This window comes from Manis javanica, chromosome 6, assembly GCF_040802235.1.
Source record: "Manis javanica isolate MJ-LG chromosome 6, MJ_LKY, whole genome shotgun sequence".
Lineage (NCBI taxonomy): Eukaryota > Metazoa > Chordata > Mammalia > Pholidota > Manidae > Manis > Manis javanica.
The window spans coordinates 44,818,118-44,835,856 of record NC_133161.1 but is presented as its reverse complement, the minus strand read 5'-3'; the positions used below and the strand labels follow the sequence as shown (position 1 = coordinate 44,835,856).

The following is a 17,739-nucleotide window of genomic DNA, read 5'->3' as shown; positions in this document are numbered from 1 at the left end:
CTGCTTCTGATGATCCAAGCCAGAAGTGACAGGGTTCTTTTTAAAATGTTTGCATTGTCATAAACGTCAATCAATAATGACTTTAGAGAACAATTTAGTTTAATTCCCCTCATTTTAGATGTGGAAACTGAGGTCCAGAGAGGGGACGGGTTTGCTCAGACCCCTGTCAGAGCTGGAACTTAAGTCCGTCTAAGTGAGAGGCTGCATTGCTTCTTCTAATTCATTTCTCTGTCCATGGCTGTGACCTGATCATGGATCTGGATGTCACAGAATCAACAGATGGCCTTTGGGAAAAGGCAAACACAACTCAGGTTAGCAAGTTTGGCACTGGATTCACCTGGGGAAGGACAGCAGCCGTCAGCTTAATCACATCTTAGCTGTGTTGACTCTTGAACTGGGGAATTTTTTCCAAGAGGGTCTCACCACGGTTTCCATCCAGCCATCGAGGACTGAATCTCTGGGGCAATATGCATTTTTCAGATCACTGGAACCACAGTGATGACATTGCAGAGCCGAGATGCCTTGCTGCCCAGTTCACAGGCAGGGAAAAGCGACACCCAGAGAAATATTATTTGCCCCTTAGCTAGTTGATGACAGATTTAAAACCAGCACTCAGAACTACTGGCTTCCTAACCAGGCATCTAACTGCAAGGAAACAGTGTTTTTCTCAATGAGCTTCCTCTTAGTGATTTTCCCAGTAGTAGTACTTTTTTTTTATTAAGGTACTATTGATATACAATCTTATGAAGGTTTCACATGAGCAACATTGTGGTTACAACATTCACCATATTATTGAGATCCCCCCTACATCCCATTGCAGTCACTGTCCATCAGTGTGGTAAGATGCTACAGAATCATTACTTGTCTTCTCTGGGCTATACTGCATTCCCCATGACCCACCTACATTATGTGTGTTAGTCACTGCCCCTTCATCCCCTTCTCTCTCCTTCCCCCTGCCCCCACCTTCCCCTACGCCTTCTTCCCTTTGTAACAGATAGTCCCTTCTTGGAAGTCTGTGAGTCTGCTGCTGTTTTGTTGCTTCAGTTTTGCTTTGTTGCTATACTCTACAAATGAGTGAAATCATTTGGTACTTGTCTTTCTTCACCTGGCTTATTTTTTCTGAGCATAATACCCTCTAGCTTCATCCATGTTGTTGTAAATGGGAGGATTTGTTTTCTTTTTATGACTGAATAGTATTCCATTGTGTATATGTACCACATCTTCTTTATCCATTCATCTACTGATGGACATTTAGGTTGCTTCCATATCTTGGCTATTGTAAATAGTGCTGTGATAAACATAGGGGTGCATATGTCTATTTGAATCAGGGATCTTCTTTTCTTCTGGTAAATTCCTAGGAGTGCAATTCCTAGGTCAAATGGTATTTCTATTTTTCATTTTTTGAGGAACCTCCATATTGTTTTCCACATGGTTGAACTAATTTACATTTGACCAATGGTGTAGGAGGGTTACCAGTAGCCCTGTTCTAAAAAATATTTCAGAAAACCCTCCAAATCTGACCCTTACAAAGACAGACCCTGTAGACATGGAAAAGAGGATTTGCTGCTCATCTGGATTTGAGAATTGTAGACATACAGAGAGGTAAGACTGCTGATTCCTCAGAGGAAGGTAGGGTTAAGCTATTGGTCATCTTTGTCTGGCTGTGACTGACCCTGAGAGGTGACGAGGGGCTCTTGCCTAAGGCTACTCAGAGAGGTGTCTGTGGATGCTTCATCAGTTTGTGTTTGTAAACTTTTGGCTACTAGTGTGCAATAAGTGCAGAAATTGAGAGTAAGCATATGGAAGCTTTTATGGCAATTGAGAGAACAGTTTTATGCTTGCTGAATTTAACAAGAAAAAGGTGAACATATATTTTGTGTATATTAATGGTTCATTTCATTTTTTCTGCAAAAATCTATTTCTATTGTATTTCTCAAAAGTGTTCATCTACAATTGATTGACTATAAGAAGGAGAAAATACCAGTCCTTCAACTTGGTGAAGTATAAGGAGCTCCGCTGCCTGGTCTGTTCTCCAGAGATTCTGATGAAATTGGTCAGGGCAGCAGCCTGGGCACTGGGTGGTTTCAGAGCCTCCTGGGAGATTCTGAGCTAGGACAAGACCACTGCTGCCCCATAACAGCATCAGCATTACTGGGCTCTTAGAAATACAAACTCCCAGCCCCACCCAGACCTTCTGAATAAGAAAGTCAGCATGGTTTTTCAGTCTCTGAGGTTCTGATGCACTGAGTTTGGGAACTGCTGCCTTTGCCTAAGTTCCTGAAAGTCAAGGTCTGTTCACCTCCCAAGATGTGCACACACTGACTCAGTGAACATGCAGACCTGAAGCTCAAACACATCCTCCACCCAACCCTTCCCCTCCCCAGCCCCATGCACATGGCCCGCCCCCGGGGATTCAGGCTGAAGAGGAGGGCAGAGATCCACTTTTACATGCATGGGGAAGACAGCTTCTCTCTTCCCCTTTCTCTTCGAAGAGAAATCCAGCATTGCCTATTTTTTACTTCATCATCACTCATTTATTTATTTATTCCACCATTTGTTGAGCCAGAACGTTTTGATCTCTGGGCACAGGTGCAGTGTGGGTGCTGGGTTACGGATTGGAAAGGCAGATAAGGATGGCAGAAACTGGAGGTGGGCTGAGTGGGGGACCTTCCTCATCCCAGGTCTGGCCCTGCCTCTCTGTGCAACCCTGGCAAGTCACTCTCCTGCTCTTCTCTGTGAAACGGATGAAGTTTGGACCAGATGAACTCTGAGGGCCTTCCAGCTCCAGGAACAGGCTTCTAAAGGAGGGCAGGGTGCTGAGGGGGAGTGCTAGGCCCATAGGCACATAGGGAGTTCTCATTCATTATTGGATGGGCAGGAAGTGAATGAATGAACTAATAAAAATATGCTAATGAACAGGTGAATCAACAAGGGGACATGCAGATGAATAGGAAGTCTTCCTGGGGAGTAGGAGGTGCGGTAGTGTCCACGTCTGTGTATACGTGCATGTCTGTGTATGTGTGCACGTGGTACTGAGGCTTGAGCCATGGGGACATGTCAAGCCCTACATCTTTGCTGTCCTGATCTCTGGCCCCATAGCCTCACAGGCAGAGCAACTAGGACTCATCAGCCTTAAAAGCCAGAGCACAGGGGAGGAGGGGGCAGGACATACCCTCTGGGGTTATCCAATCCCATTTCCTATCTGGGCCAGAAGGTCCCCACAGAGCTCCCCAGCGGCTGGGCACCTAGAATTTGCTTGGACAGCTCCTCCTCCTCAGCATCACACAGGTCTCACCAGTCTTTAGAGGGGGGTCCCTCCTTTAGGCGGCCTTCCTAGGCCATTCCAGCCCCCAGGGATCTCCCCACTCCTGTGCTCCCACAACTGCCCACATCTGAGCCTCAGACGCCAGCCTTTGCTCTCTTCCCAGCCTGGACTCTTCTCAGCTGCCCACAACAACTTAGAAGCACCTGTGGGCATTTATAAATACCTATTTTAAAAATTATGTTTAATAACGTAAGAAACACCCAAATACATTAGCATTATTAGAGAATGAAAATAAGAAGGATAAACACTCCCTTGGCCCTCCCAATACCATCAGCCTTCCCAGAGAACACTTTATCAGTTTCCCGACCTCCTTTTCACGCCTTAAAATTCGCATTTACAGTAAATTTGTGTATTTCTGTTTTTCGTGAGGTTGTTCACACAAGTATCATACTGTACAAGGCCCTTTCACACTAACAATATGTCTTAGAGGGCTTTTAGTGCCAGAAATTTTGTGCTGTGTGTCACTTATGTAGGTCATCTCCGCTGTGACATAAATGTGGAATAAAATGCCATATATCGGAACAGCTGCCCTGTGTACCAGAGCTGGGTACACTGCTCCTGTTGGAGGTGTGGTTCATTTCCAGAGTTTCACAGCTGTTGACAATGCTGCAGAGAACACTTCTGCACATGCCTCTTTGTGTAACATGTGCAAGTATTTCCCTGGGGTACAGACTCAGAAGTGGGGCTGCTACATTGGAAGGCACAAACATTTTCTATTTTAATAGATGCTGCAGAGCTGCCCTCCAGACTGCTTGCTTGCCAGCACCTGAGACCCCTCGACACCTGTCTACAGCAGTTTTGATTAATCTTCACTTGCCAACCTGATAAACAGGAAGGTGCATCTCATTCTCGCTTTAATTTGCATTTCCCTGATTACTCATGAGGCTGAGCATATTTTCATATGGTTGGACCATTTGTAGAGAAAATGCTCATTGAATGAGTAGGGTCTTAGTAAAGACACTGCTAAAGAAAGAGAAGAATAATGTGGCTCAGAGAAAGTTGTTCTGTGAGGTTCCAGATCACTGGACTGGTCTGGGAACCATGCTGACAGGGCCTGGGTCGGGTGCAGAATGAGTGAGGTGTTTCTGACACTTAGAACAATAGAATCACACAGCCAATCTGAGACAAGGCTTAACCTGAACCCAAGGCCTCCTCAGCTCATGGGGTCTCACCCTAATGGGGTGTCCATCACTCCCAGAACTGTCACTACCTGAGCTAAGGAGATGGGAGTAGTCTTTTGCTGGAATTTTTTTCAGCTATCTATTCTTGTGTGACAGACTACCCCAAAATATAATGGTTCCAACAACAATCATTTGTTTACTCATGCTTCTGCAACTGGGGGAGGGCCCGATGGAGCCCCTCCGCTGGGGCTGGAACATTGAAGAAGGCTTCTTCTCCACATGCCCAGAGCCTGGGCGAGGATGGCTGGACCAGCTGGGCCCTGGATGGCATCTCTCTGGGGCCTGGACAGCAGGCATCTCTCTGGGCCCTCTCCAAATGGCTTAGCTCAGGCTTCCTCCCAGCATGGTGGTTTCAGGGAAGTAATGTTTTTTTATGTGGCAGAATACACAAGGAAAAGCTGCCCGGTCTTCTTAATGCCTGTACCTCAAAGCCCTAGAATATCACTGATGCCTCATTCCATTGGCTAAACCAGTCACAGGGCCGTGGGAGGGGAAATAGACTTAATCTGTTGGTGCAGAGGGAGAGGCAAGGCCCACTGCAAAAGAGCTTGTGGGCTGGGGGAGATTGCTGTGGCCTCTGGAAACACAACCTACGACACAATTGAAATCCTCTCAAAACAGATTGAGAAAAAAGATAATTTACTATAAAGGACATGGGGTATCTCAGAGAACTCGAGGCCAGTAAATTCAGTGGAGGAAAGGTCTGTATTTGGAAAACCCACCAAAAATGTAAGTTGCCTCCCCCAGCCTCCCTGAGTGCACCACGGTCTCTCCACCCCAACACCAGCTTTCTCTGCTTTTCCGTGTTCATGGACTCTGTGAGGGTGTCCCAGGGTAGCATCTACAGTCCCCAGGTCCTCACCTACCCCAGATTTTTATGAGTCCAGCTGGCCCAGCCCAGGCAGGTTTTCTCCCCTATGTGGAAGATGAGGCTCAGAGACTTTGAATGTGTTGCTAGCACCAGTAAGTGGCAGGGCCAGGTTCTAAACCCGGAAACTACCACCTGACTCCAGTTCCAAGGCTCTTTCCAGGCTTCCCCTCTGCTCCGCCCACAGCCCTGTCAATCTCAGACCTGTGGGAGCTGTGCGGGGATTGGCCGTGACAGCCAGGGCTCCTCCCAGTCAGAAGCCTCCTCTGCTCCCTGCTTCGAGGGGGCGGTGTCCTGCCACGCAGGGTGCGTGGGAGCCACTTGGGGTGTAATTCATCTAGAGTGAAGGGCTGCAAGCACCCCAGCGGGCTTCCTGCCTTCCCCCTTGAGTTCCAGTGTGGGCTGAGAATGCCGAGTTAAGGAGAAGTGCAGAAGGGGGCAGGCAGTAGTGTTCATTTCTGAGCCTCCTCACTGAAAGCAATCCATCCTTGCCACAGCTTTGATGAGAAGGCTCCTTATACCTCCTCCAGGTCTGGCTGCCTGACTTGGGTGGGACTTCCCAGGGCTATCTCTGTCCTCACACCCTCCCCCGATGCAAAAATCTGGTTTGTGGCCTCCGGATCACATGTACCACCTTTCTGCCCTACCCAGGGACTGACCTGCTTCAGGAAACCCCTGTGTGCTCCAGATCCCCAGCCCCTCTTCTCTGCAGGGTCCTTGGCTATTATCCACCCACAGCTTGGAATGTCCCCCTCCCCCACTACACCCAAGCATATTCTTCCCCCAACCAAGGCTCAAGGCAAAGTCCACCTCCTCCACAATGCCTTCTTCAGGCTCCCCTAAGAACTATTTCTACCTCTGTTTGGACAGTTATCTTCTCCTTTCACCTTGGATCACTGGGATTTTGGACATAAGCAGTAAGGCCTGGCACATCCCCATGACACTTATTTAGTCATTCAACTACTGTTCATTGAGTGCCTTCTCCGTGCCAGGTACCGCTGTAGCACTGGGGAACAGAAGGGATGCAGATCAGATCGCTGCCCTCACAGGTCTGGAATTCTGCTGTGGGAGGCAGGCGACAAACAGGATGATTAAGTCAAGTGGGAAGTAAGTCACACAGAGATGGGTGCCACAGGGTGCACTGGGCAGGGGAGGAAGATGAGACAGCCATGGATGGGGCTAGATGGTACAATTTAAAAGGGGGTGAGGGAAGGCCTCCCTGAGAAGGGAACATTTGAGCAGATTTTAAGGAGGTGAGGGAGTGAGCCATGAGATTCTCTGGGGAAGAGCCTGGCGGGGAGCGGGTGGCAAGGGCCTAAGGCAGGAACATGCCTGCCATATCTGAGGCATTGTGTGGCAAGAGCAGAGCAATCACAGGGAGAGAGGAAGAAGATGAGGCCAGAAAAGAAATCAGGCAAGGTCATAAGACGTCCTGTGGGTTATCATAAGGCCATTGGCTTTTATGCTGAGTGAGGTGGGGTTACTGAAGGGTTGCCACTGTAGTCTTACAATTACAAATAAGGAACAGTGCATGGTAAGTGGACAAGAAATTAATCATTTATAGTAATAGCCAGTGGTATTATTTTTTAGGTCTTTTTATATGCCAAGCACTGTGTTAAGCACTATACATAAGTAATCTCATTTAATTCTCGCAACCACCCCTTGAGTTGATACTCTCATTATCCACATTTTACAAATGAGAAAATCGAGACTCAGGGAGGTTTAATAACTTTCCCAGCATCACCCAGCTAGCAGGTCATACAGTAGTGATTTCAATCCAGGCTGGCTCCTGAGGCCACACTCTGGACCATGTCTTACACTGCCTTAAATTAAATGAGCAGGTGTTCATGGACTCTCTCTCAGCTCTCATGCTTTCTGTTCAGTTTCAAGATGAGAGCATATAACACATGTCCTGACCCTACTCAGAATATTTCAGATGAGTGCCCATCCCCCCATCCTTCCATACAACTGCTCTTCATACCTTTCTCCGTCCCTCTGTCCCTCCCTCCATCTATTCATCCCACATTCAGCACTCGTTGACGCTTCCTAGATGTTCGGGCCCCATTGGACCAGCAGTCCTCAGTTGTTTTCTGTTGTCATTTTCTTACTTAGTGGAGCAAGGCAGCAGGAACTGGAGAGGAGCCTCAAATTCCACATTAGCTCTACCCTAACCAGCTCCGGGACCTCTCTGGGCCTCCGTTCTCTGCCTGTTGCCAGCGGGGCTCAGCCCTGTCGTTGCACCCCACTCAGGTTCTATGGCCGTGGTGCACGCTCACTCATGGCAGGTGAGCTCTGGCCTGTGTTGCTTCTGCCACCTGCAGGTTGGGGGTGGGAAGGACACCAGCTTCTTAGTGGTTCAGGCTCCTTCTGGAGGCCCAGGTAGGGGTGGCACTTTGTTTTGTTCCACAAAGAGCTTTTTGTTCAGCCCTTTGCTTGGAAAACCACGTGCCCCTTTCCTTTTGTCTTCCCTTCGTGTGAGCCCTTGGCGGGGACATCCAGTGCCACAGAAACCAGCTCCAGTGTGGACCGGAGCTTCCTTTCCAGTCCTTTTCCCCCATCCCCAGCCCTACGCTGGGAGCTGGGCCCTGCACTGGGGCCAATGTGGACAAGAGGCTTCCCACTGAGGAAGAGACGGGCCCTGGGAGCAGCTAGGGGTTGCCTCTAGCCTCTGGGGACAGAATGATGGATTTGAGGAGGAGAGATGGCCCTGACCTCACAGCCAGGCTTACATTTACTGTCTTGGAGAAGTCTGATACGAGACACTAAGGAAGGGTAGTTCACTCGGCTGTGGCCCGAGTGGTTGTTTCCCCCCCAGTTCATACAGTGAAGCCCTTGGCCCTGGTGTGATGGTGTTAGGAGATGGCCTTCTGGAGGTGCTTAGATTCAGATGAGTCATGAGCTCCTATCATGGCACTGGTATCTGATGGCTGCTGAGGGGTGATAAATTTGGAACTTCAGATGGGTTCTCAGCTATCTAGAAGCAGGGTTCCGCCTGGTGTCTGTTGGCATTTTTATGTTGCATAATGTGATTCCACCTGAAATGTGCATAGCCATTTTTTTGTCTTTTTGAAGCCTTTTTACATTGTTACACCATGCCCAACCATTTGATGGCAGCACCTCTTCCTGCAGCAGAGATCAGCCAAAGCTCTCTTCCTATTCCCCAAATGTAAGCTGAGGTTTCTGGAGACTTGAGACCCACTGAGTAGCCCATAGAGAGTCCCCCCACCCCCAACAGAAGCATGACCCATGAATGGGGGCCTCACTGTCCATATAACCCCTTTCCCACTGGGCCTGGAGTGTGAGAGCACAGCTGCCCTGGAGTGGCCTATGAGCATAACCACACTCTGGTCCACAGCCATCTATCTTCAAGATGTCTGGCAGCTCACTGGCAGCCTGAGAGCCGGAGTCAGGCAAATCGCTGAATTTGGTTTATTTGCAGATGAATATCCCTCCTCAGAGGTAGGAGCAGGGGGAGTGCATGGTCTCTTTTTAATTACTCCAGGCATTATTTACAAAGCCCTCTGGGGTGAGGGCTGGGCCTGAGGGGGATTCTGATCTCCAGCGGGTATCTACTCGCCTGCTCTTGGACTTGCCCAGGACGTTAAGTTTGGCCCAGGCTGAGCCCAACCGCTTCCTGTGGGTTCTGCCTCCCTTCATCTTTGCAGGGAAGGTGAGTGAAGGGCTTCAGGGGCACGCTGGGCCCTCAGGGTCTGTCCTGCAGTGCAGTTCTCTAGGCTGGAAATTGCACAGGGCACTGCTGATAGGTATTTCCTTCCGTGGCAGCAGGGGGCAGGTTGGGGAAGCAGGAGGCACTTCTGAAAGGCAGACAAGATCTGCCTGCAGGACTCTGCCTCCTGCACCCCAGTCCTTACCCAGACCCAGCACTGTCCCGGGAAAGAGAGCGCCCCTTGTCTGTGCGCCTGGCCCAGCAGCCTCTCTTAATCCTCACAAGACCCTAAAGGGAGCGATTTTTATGATCTGATTCAAACCCAGGTCTGTTTTGTCTGTCTCTCTGTGTAGCTAGGCAGATTCAGGAAACCACCTTCCTGGCCCCTACAGAGGGTCATCTGAGCACCAGGCAAGTGAGTCAGCTGCACTCACCACCACCCTTTCTCCCTTTGTGGGTGTGATGGTGCAGCCAAGTGGAATCCCAGCCTGCTACTTACTTACTGGGTGGCCCTAGACAGGTTGCTTCACCTGTCTGAGCTTCAGCTCCCACATCTGTAAATGGGGATACTTTGAACCATTCAGCAGTTATTTATTAAGCACCTATTATGTGCCAGGCATTGTGCTGGGTGTTGGGGAAGGTCTCAGTCTTGCCCTGTGACCCCACTGCTCCAGCCTTCAGTACCTGGCCCTCCTGCCATCCTTTGCACATACCCACTTCTCCTGCCAGAGCCTTGGATGAGAACAAAGACTTCCTTTGTGTGGGAGAAGCACTGAGGTGGAGAGGAGGAGGCCTCAGGCCCCGGAAGGAGATCCCATGCAACGCGTCCCTTTGACCACTTGCATATCAGGGAGGGCCTGGCATCCACGGCCCCGCAGCCGAGGAGAGGCCAGCTGGGCCTGAAATCCAGGGTTCCTGGCTGCTGGCTAAAACTCTGCTGTGCATGGTTATCACCAAGCCTCATGCCCTGGGGCTGCTCCCTCCTCGGTGTCCCAGCCTTTTCCATCCATGAATTGGGTGGCCGACTCCATGCTCTTCAAGGGCCTGCCTGTCCCGGAACTCACTCCCCTAGCCTGCCATCTCCTGGGAAGAGTGGAAGTGAGCAGGTGCATCCATGGTGCCTTCTTCCCAGTGACGTTAGCGTCCCCGTCACACCTTCCCGCCCCCACCTCCACAGCAAGGTAGTCACATCTGAAAGTCTTACTGGGGTTCCAGAAGCTTTCTGCCTTTGCTGCTGCGGATGAAAAGATTTGCTTCTCTGTGGTGTTGAAGGAACAACAAACAGTTAATGCCTTTTGAGGTCTAAAATGGCCATTATATCTCCAGGGGAGAGGTAGGGTGGGTGTTTTGCTGGCCTGCAGAATTGACAGCCGACATCTTTCTCAGATCCAGAAATTATTACAAAGAAAGACACATTGCTTTCTTTTCAGTGTATTGAGTCGCCTAATAGCAGCAGGAAATGGATTTCTCACTTATTTACAGATGTGCACTCTCGTCTGTAGCCACGCTGGTCCGTGGGGTGTCAGCCGGGCTAGCCTCTCCCACAGGAGTGTCAGCATCTGCATAGTATTTCCAGGCCACGTGCCCCTGGGAATGCCCCCGTGCCCCCTTCCTGCTGCACACAAGTCTTGCCTGCTTACCCAGGCCCAGGCCAGTCCTTGCCACCTCCATCAGAAAGTTTTCCATGTTCCTAATAACTTGCCCCTCCCTCCTCCACAGACAGGGGAGCATCTCACCCTGCCTGGCTCCTGGCACCCCCTTTCCCAAGGAAGAGGCATCAGGAGTCCTGGCATGAGAGACCCTGTTTATTTAGATCTATTCTGCTTCTCCAGCCTCCCATCCGCTGAGCCTGCACCCACCAGCTGCCCAGACTCCCTGATCCAGGCATGCCACTCCCACCCCACTTCCAGCTAGCTGCCTTGGATCACACTGGCCCCCCTGCCAGGACTGTCAGCCCCTCCCCACTGCCCCTCCCCGTGCCCTCACCCCCTTGCCCAGCACCTCTCTGCACTCATCTGGCATCTAACTGTGCTGATGGTTTGCAAAGCCCTCACTCATGTGTCTGGCAGTTGACTTGGTGTCAGCTGGGCAGTAAGCTTGACATGGTGCTCAGTATCCAGAGAGCCTCCTGAGCTTTTTTCCACATGCTAGCAGCAGACTTCCCAAGAGCAGCAAAGAGGAAGTAAGTTCCAGTGTACAAGCATTGTTTTGAAAAAATAGACTTAATTTTTTAGAGCAGCTTTAGGTTCACAGTGAAATTGAACAGAAACACAGAGAATTCCCATATACCCCTTACATTTCCATGGCCTCCTCCACTATCAGCACCCCCGCCAGAGGAGTACATTTGTTGCAATCAATGAATCTATATCTATTCATCATTATCACCCGAAGGCCGCAGTTTGCATCACAGTTCACTCTTGGCTTTGTGCATTCTATGGGTTTCAACAAATGTATGTAATGACATGCATCCACCATTATAGTATCAGACAGAGTAGTTTCACTGCCCTGAAAATCCTGTGCTCATCGTGTTTATCCCTCCCTTTCCCCAACCCCAGCAAATATTGATTCTTTTACTGTCTCCGTAGTTTTGACTTTTCCAGAATGCCATACAGCGGAACCATACAGTATGCAGACTTTCAAATTGGCTTCTTTCACTTCTTGATGTGATTTAAGTTTCTTCCCTGTCTGTCGTGGCTTGAGGGATCGTTATTTTTTAGCGCTGAATGCCATGCTATTGTATGGACATACTGCCTTCTATGCACTGAGGTTCTCTCCTGGGACACTCTGCCGCCCTTCCTGGCCACTGGGGGAGGGGTAAGTCAGGGGGTATCACACTGCCCTCACCTCACAGAGATGCAAAAATGGGTGTTTAATGACCCCTGGGAACCATTTACGATGAGAACAGGTTGGTGAGTGGCTCACTCCTTTGGGCAGTCAGCGTTTGTCAGACACCCCCTGTGTGGCAGGCCCTGCACATGGTGAAGACCCACTGTGCTCCAAAGGGCTTGTTGGCTGGAAGAGAAGGTGGAAACAGGCACAAAGTGGTGGACACAGAGGCCAGGGGCCAGTCAGGAAACCATCATAGAACTGAGGCGAAGATCATACAGCCGGAGCTGGGGCAGCAATGGGGAATGGGAACAGCTGCATGGATTTGAGACTGTTTAGGGGGTAACTTCAAGAGGCCTGTGTGAGACAGGGTGGGCATCAAGGGTGCTAGAGGGAGGAGCGTTGGGGGGTGAGGGTATGGACCCAAGTGTAGGATTTCTCACCCAGATGGGACCGTGGGAGGGAGAGCAGTATGGGGGATGGGGAGTTTGCCTTTGGACTTGTTAAGTTAGACAAGCCACAGGCCACGCAGGGGGAGGCAGCTGGACACTGTGGTCAGGAGAGCAGGGGAGCAAGTTGGGCCAAAATACAGTTACTCTATGGATGACTTTCTAGAAGGAATAAGTGATTCTTGGATGCTGTCAATGACATATTAGTAGAGGCAGAATATGGAGATCTGTCTCTGATGATCCAGAAGGCCTTTCATTAGGGGTCATTAGTCTCTGCTTGAACCACTTTACTGTGTTCCTTGATCCCCCTTCTGCAATTAGTGTGGTGCCCAGGCTGGGGAACGTGGGTGGCAGGCACCCCCTCTGTACTCTCCTTATCCACACTGTGTTTATTTAGATCAGCAGCACAGGCACCACCTGGGATCAGGTTAGAAATGCAGATTCTCAGCCCACCTCAGACCTAACAAACCAGAATCTGCATTTTTAACAGGCCCCCAAGTGGTTCCTGAGCTAAATAACATTTCAGAGGCACTAGCCACAGCCCCTAGTACTCAGTCTTGGCTACAGTTTAAGTTGTCAGGAGAACCTTCTGAAATACTGCAGCCCGGGTATCCCCCAGAAGGCTCTAATACAGTTGGGTGGGGTAACTCCAGCTGTATGATCTAATACATCGAGGCTGCAGGATGTTTACAGTTCCCTGGGCGATTCTAATGCATATCCAGAATGAGAACTCAGGCCTAAGCCCCTTGTGTAGCCTTCAATGTCACACTGGAGCTTGGAGTGTTAAAAGTGAGTGACTTTGGGAAGAAGAACCAAGATGACGGCGTGAGTAGAACAACAGAAATCTCCTCCCAAAACCACATATATTTTTGAAAATACAACAAATACAACTAATCCTAAAACAGAGACCAGAAGGTACAGGACAACAGCCAGACCACATCCACACACGTGAGAACCCAGCACCTTGCGAAGGGGGTAAGATACAAGCCGCGGCCCGGCGGGACCCGAGCGCCCCTCACCCCAGCTCCAGGCAGGAGGAGAGGAGTCAGAGTGGGGAGGAAGAGGGAGCCCAGGACTGCTAAACACCCAGTCCCAGCCATCCACATCAGAGCGCAGACACACTGCATGCGTGGGGTGCTGGAAACTAGGGAAACAGGGCAGTAAGACCTGTGAGCGGGTCCCCGCAGCTGGCACACCCGGGACAAAGAAAAGCAAGTGCTTTTTGAAAGTCTTAAAGGGATAGGGACCCCACAGCTGGATGAAAGTGCCCCAGGACACTTAGCCCAGCAGCTGGGAATCACGGAGAACTCTGGGGACCCGAACCCCCACAGCGCAGCACGGAGGCCCCTCACCATGATAAACAGCCTCCCGCCTGTTACCCCTCTGACGGGGCTCTGCCATATTGGAGAAGCAGCCTGAGGCTGGCCACGCCCAGAGCAACTGCAACGCTAAACTCCATAGTGGCCGGGCAAGAATCAGAGGCCCCGTCTGCATGCAGCTGCCCAGCACAAGCCGCTAGAGGCTGCTGTTCTCCCAGGAGAGGAAGGCCACAAACTGGCAAGAAGGGACTTTCTCTTACCCAACACACATGCTAGCTCCCCACAAATATGTCTATCACCATGAAAAGGCAGAAGAAATTGATACAGACCAAGATCACAGAGGCAAACCCTGAGAAGGAGATAGACCTAACCAGTCTTCCTGAAAAAGAATTAAAAATAAAGCTCATAACCATGCTGATGGAGCTGCAGAGAAATATGCAAGAGCTAAGAGATGATGTCCGGAAGGAGATTACAGAAATGAAACAATCTCTGGTCTGGAAGGATTTATAAGCAGAATGGATAAGATGCAAGAGGCCATTGATGGAATAGAAACCAGAGAACAGGAATGCATAGAAGCTGACGCAGAGAGAGATAAAAGGATCTCCAGGAATGAAACAGTATTAAGAGAACTGTGTGACCAATCCAGATGGAGCAATATCCACATTATAGGGGTACCAGAAGAAGAACAGAGAGAGAAAGTGATAGAAAGTGTCTTTGAAGAAATAATTTCCAAAAACTTCCCCAAACTGAGGGAGGAAATAATCGATAAGACCACATAAGTGTACAGAACTCCCAACAGAAAGGACCCAAGGAGGACAACACCAAGATACATAATAATTAAAATGGCAAAGATCAAGGACAAGGACAGAGTTTTAAAGGCAGCTAGAGAGAGGAAAAAGGTCACCTACAAAGGAAAACCCATCAGGCTATCATCAGACTTCTCAACAGAAACCTTACAGGCCAGAAGAGAATGGCATGATATACTTAATGCAATGAAACAGAAGGGCCTTGAACCAAGGATACTGTATCCAGCACAACTATAATTTAAATATGAAGGAGGGATTAAACAATTCCCAGACAAGCAAAAGCTGAGGGAATTTGCCTCCCACAAACCACCTCTACAGGATATTTTAGAGGGACTGCTCTAGATGGGAGCACTCCTAAGACTAAATAGATGTCACCAGAGAAAATAAAATCACAGCAAAGAAAGCAGACCAACCAAATACTAACTAAAGGCAAAAAATAAAATCAACTACCCACAAAAGCAGTTAAAGGAAGCACAAAAGAGCACAGAATTAAACAACCAACATATAAAGAATGGAGGAGGAGGAATAAAAAGGGAGAAAAATAATGACCAGACAGTGTTTAAAATAGCTCAATAAGTGAGTTAAGTTAGACAGTAAGATACTAAAGAAGCTAACCTTGAACCTTTGGCAACCATGAATCTAAAGCCTGCAATGGCAATAAGTATGTATCTTTCAATAATCACCCTAAATGTAAATGGATTGAATGCACCAATCAAAAGACACAGAATAATAGAATGGATAAAAAAGCAAGACCCATCTCTATGCTGCTTACAAGAGACTCACCTCAAACCCAAAGACTATAGCAATAAAGAAAGACTGAAGGATCAAAACAGCAGCAGAATCATAGAATCTAAGAATGGACTGACAGTTACCAAAGGGAAAGGGGCTGGGGAGAAAGGGAGGGAAAGGAGGGATAAGGGTGGGGAAAAAGAAAGGGGGCATTACGATTAGCATGTATAATGTGGAGGGGGGCATGGGGAGGGCTGTGCAACACAGAGAAGACAAGTAGTGATTCTACAGCATCTTACTACACTGATGGACAGTACAGTAATGGGGTTTTTGGGGGGGTTTTGGTGAAGGGGGGACCCTAGTAAACATAATATTCTTCATGTAATTGTAGATTAATGACAACCAAATTAATTAATTAATTAATTTTTAAACAAGTGAGTGACTTTGTAAAAGTCACTTTGTATCCTTTGGGGCCTCAAGTTGTAAATCTGCAACAGAAACCACCCTGTGCCCCCTGCCTGTTAGGAGCTTGGAGAAGGGCAGGGGATGTGGGAAGGCTGCATGGCCAGGAAGAGCTGGCTGGCAGGCATCTATATGTCTCAACTATGTCCAGGCTCAGCAGCAGCAAGCCTCCCCAGGTGTACCTATTCTCGCGGAGCAGCCTGGGGGGCTGCTGAGTCTGCAGGGTACCCCAAGTCTTTGCCCCAGGGGTGTTCCATCTTGGGGAGAAGACTGTCAAAGACCAGAGGGTAGCAAGCCCACTGTGCCCAGGGCAGCAGAAGGGGATGGGGCCCTTCTCCCCCTCTCACTGGAAGAAAGGGGCCAGAGAAGTCAGGTGTGTCAACTCCAAGATGTGCCCAGGAGCCCCATTAATTCAGCAAAAAGTCAGAATTCAAGATGCCTCCCTCACTGCCTTGCTGTTCAAAGAATGGACCTTGGACTAGAAGCATTAGTATCACTTGGAAGCTTGTTGGGATTCAGGCCGGCAGGTCCAGAACTCAGTTGAACATGCTCCCCAGGTGATTCACATGCATATTATTTTGGAAAGCATTGGTCTCCCAGGCCCTAGCTGAAATGCAGTGTCCGGGACCCACAGACACAGGAAGGGTCTGGTCCAAGCGTTTCCAGGCTCCTCTGGGTGGGCGGGTTCATGACCTCTCTGTTGGGTGAGGCCTGCTGAACCTAAACAGGCCAAAGGTGGCAGGATTGAGTTTTCTTTCATAAGGAGGCCTCTGACATCTCTCCCTGTATCTCTGCAGGCAGCTGTCTGTCCTGTACTGCCATCTGGTGGCTATAGGAAGCCATTGCTATCTCACAGCTCCCCATCTCTGCAGCCAGGATCCCAAGACCCAGCTGATGATGGAAGAAGGAAGACTTGGCTGTCTCTGACTTCTGACATAAGGTTCAGGGACCACGAGAACACAATGGAAGAAGTTTGGAAAGCACTTGACTTTAGCATAGTAGCAAATGGAGGCTTCCCTTTTCTCTGTGCAAGGGGTCCTGGCTCAGCTCTTCTCCCCATCACAGCCCTTTCCTGCACACCTGGTTGGAAGCTGTTCAGAACTGGAACATGGGTTGGAGAAGACATACAGGGTTCGTTGTAGCAAGGACATGCAGGTAGGAGGTCGCTCATCTGGTTCAGGGAGCCCTGTGGGGTGGCTGCAGGACATGAGGCAGCAGCTGGTTTGTGCATGGTCTTGTCAGCTGCTGGGTGTTGGGACCTTATCCTGCCAGCCAAAGCTTCAACGGGGTAGAGGCATTACTGCATTCGCTTTGGGAGGCTGCTTGGTGGAGGATGGACTGGATTTGGGACACTGGGGATGCGCTCAGTGAGGGGCCTATGTCACAGTGCAGAGAGCATTAGGGGCTTCATGTGAGCCAGCCTTAGGTGTAGAAAGGCTGATGACTCTCCCACATCCCAGAGAAAAGATGTCATCTTAGGGTTGGGAGCTGACTAGAATGTGAGCTGACTGGCTGTGCAGGAAAGGAGGTCTTGAGAGACATATGGCCTTGTAAGGTTCTTCTAGGGTCGTGTCCCTAGGCCTTCCCAAAGGTCTGAGAGCCCACGTTTTTGGCCACTTGGATGGAGCAGCCTGACTGCCTGCCCTGCCGCATCTGTGTTAGCTGACCACTCCCTAAGGCTTTATTGCCCACCAGACCCACAGTTACCTGGACTCACAGGTACTCTTGGGGAGCCACATTGGAACCTCTCGCTCTCCTAAGCCCAGGATGGCTGGGATGACCTCAGGAAGGAAGAATAAGGGACATGGAGTCCACAGGCTGGAGCAGGCCCCTGCCTCCCTCTGGAGCTTGCAGGTTCTACCTTGCACCCTGCTCCCTGCAAGCTCCATCTCCCCGAGGTCCATCATAACCTGGACCCAGGCTCCAGCTCTGGCTCTGCAGCTGACTCACTGAGCCACTGGGAGCCAGTCATCTCTCCTTCCAGACTTCAGTGTTCTCACCCAAGGGGAAATAGGAATTCGGCCTCAAAATCATCTAGATCTTGCATATACCTCAGGGCTTTGAGAACCTGAGGTCCCATTCCTCCGGCAGAAGAGCCAGGCTGCTC

The 17,739-nt window shown here is 49.7% G+C and overlaps 1 long non-coding RNA gene across 2 annotated transcripts in view; it reads left to right on the top strand.

The window, feature by feature from the left end:
- LOC118974165 (uncharacterized) overlaps nt 1-17,739 on the top strand; it is a 43,932-nt gene that overhangs the window by 13,143 nt on the left and 13,050 nt on the right. Inside the window, exon 3 of one of the 2 annotated variants that reach the window (XR_012132225.1) lies at nt 16,430-16,787. The exons of the other annotated variant lie outside the window; for it this stretch is intronic. This is a non-coding gene — a long non-coding RNA (uncharacterized lncRNA). The remainder of the gene's footprint in view (nt 1-16,429; nt 16,788-17,739) is intronic. 2 annotated transcript variants of the gene reach the window in all.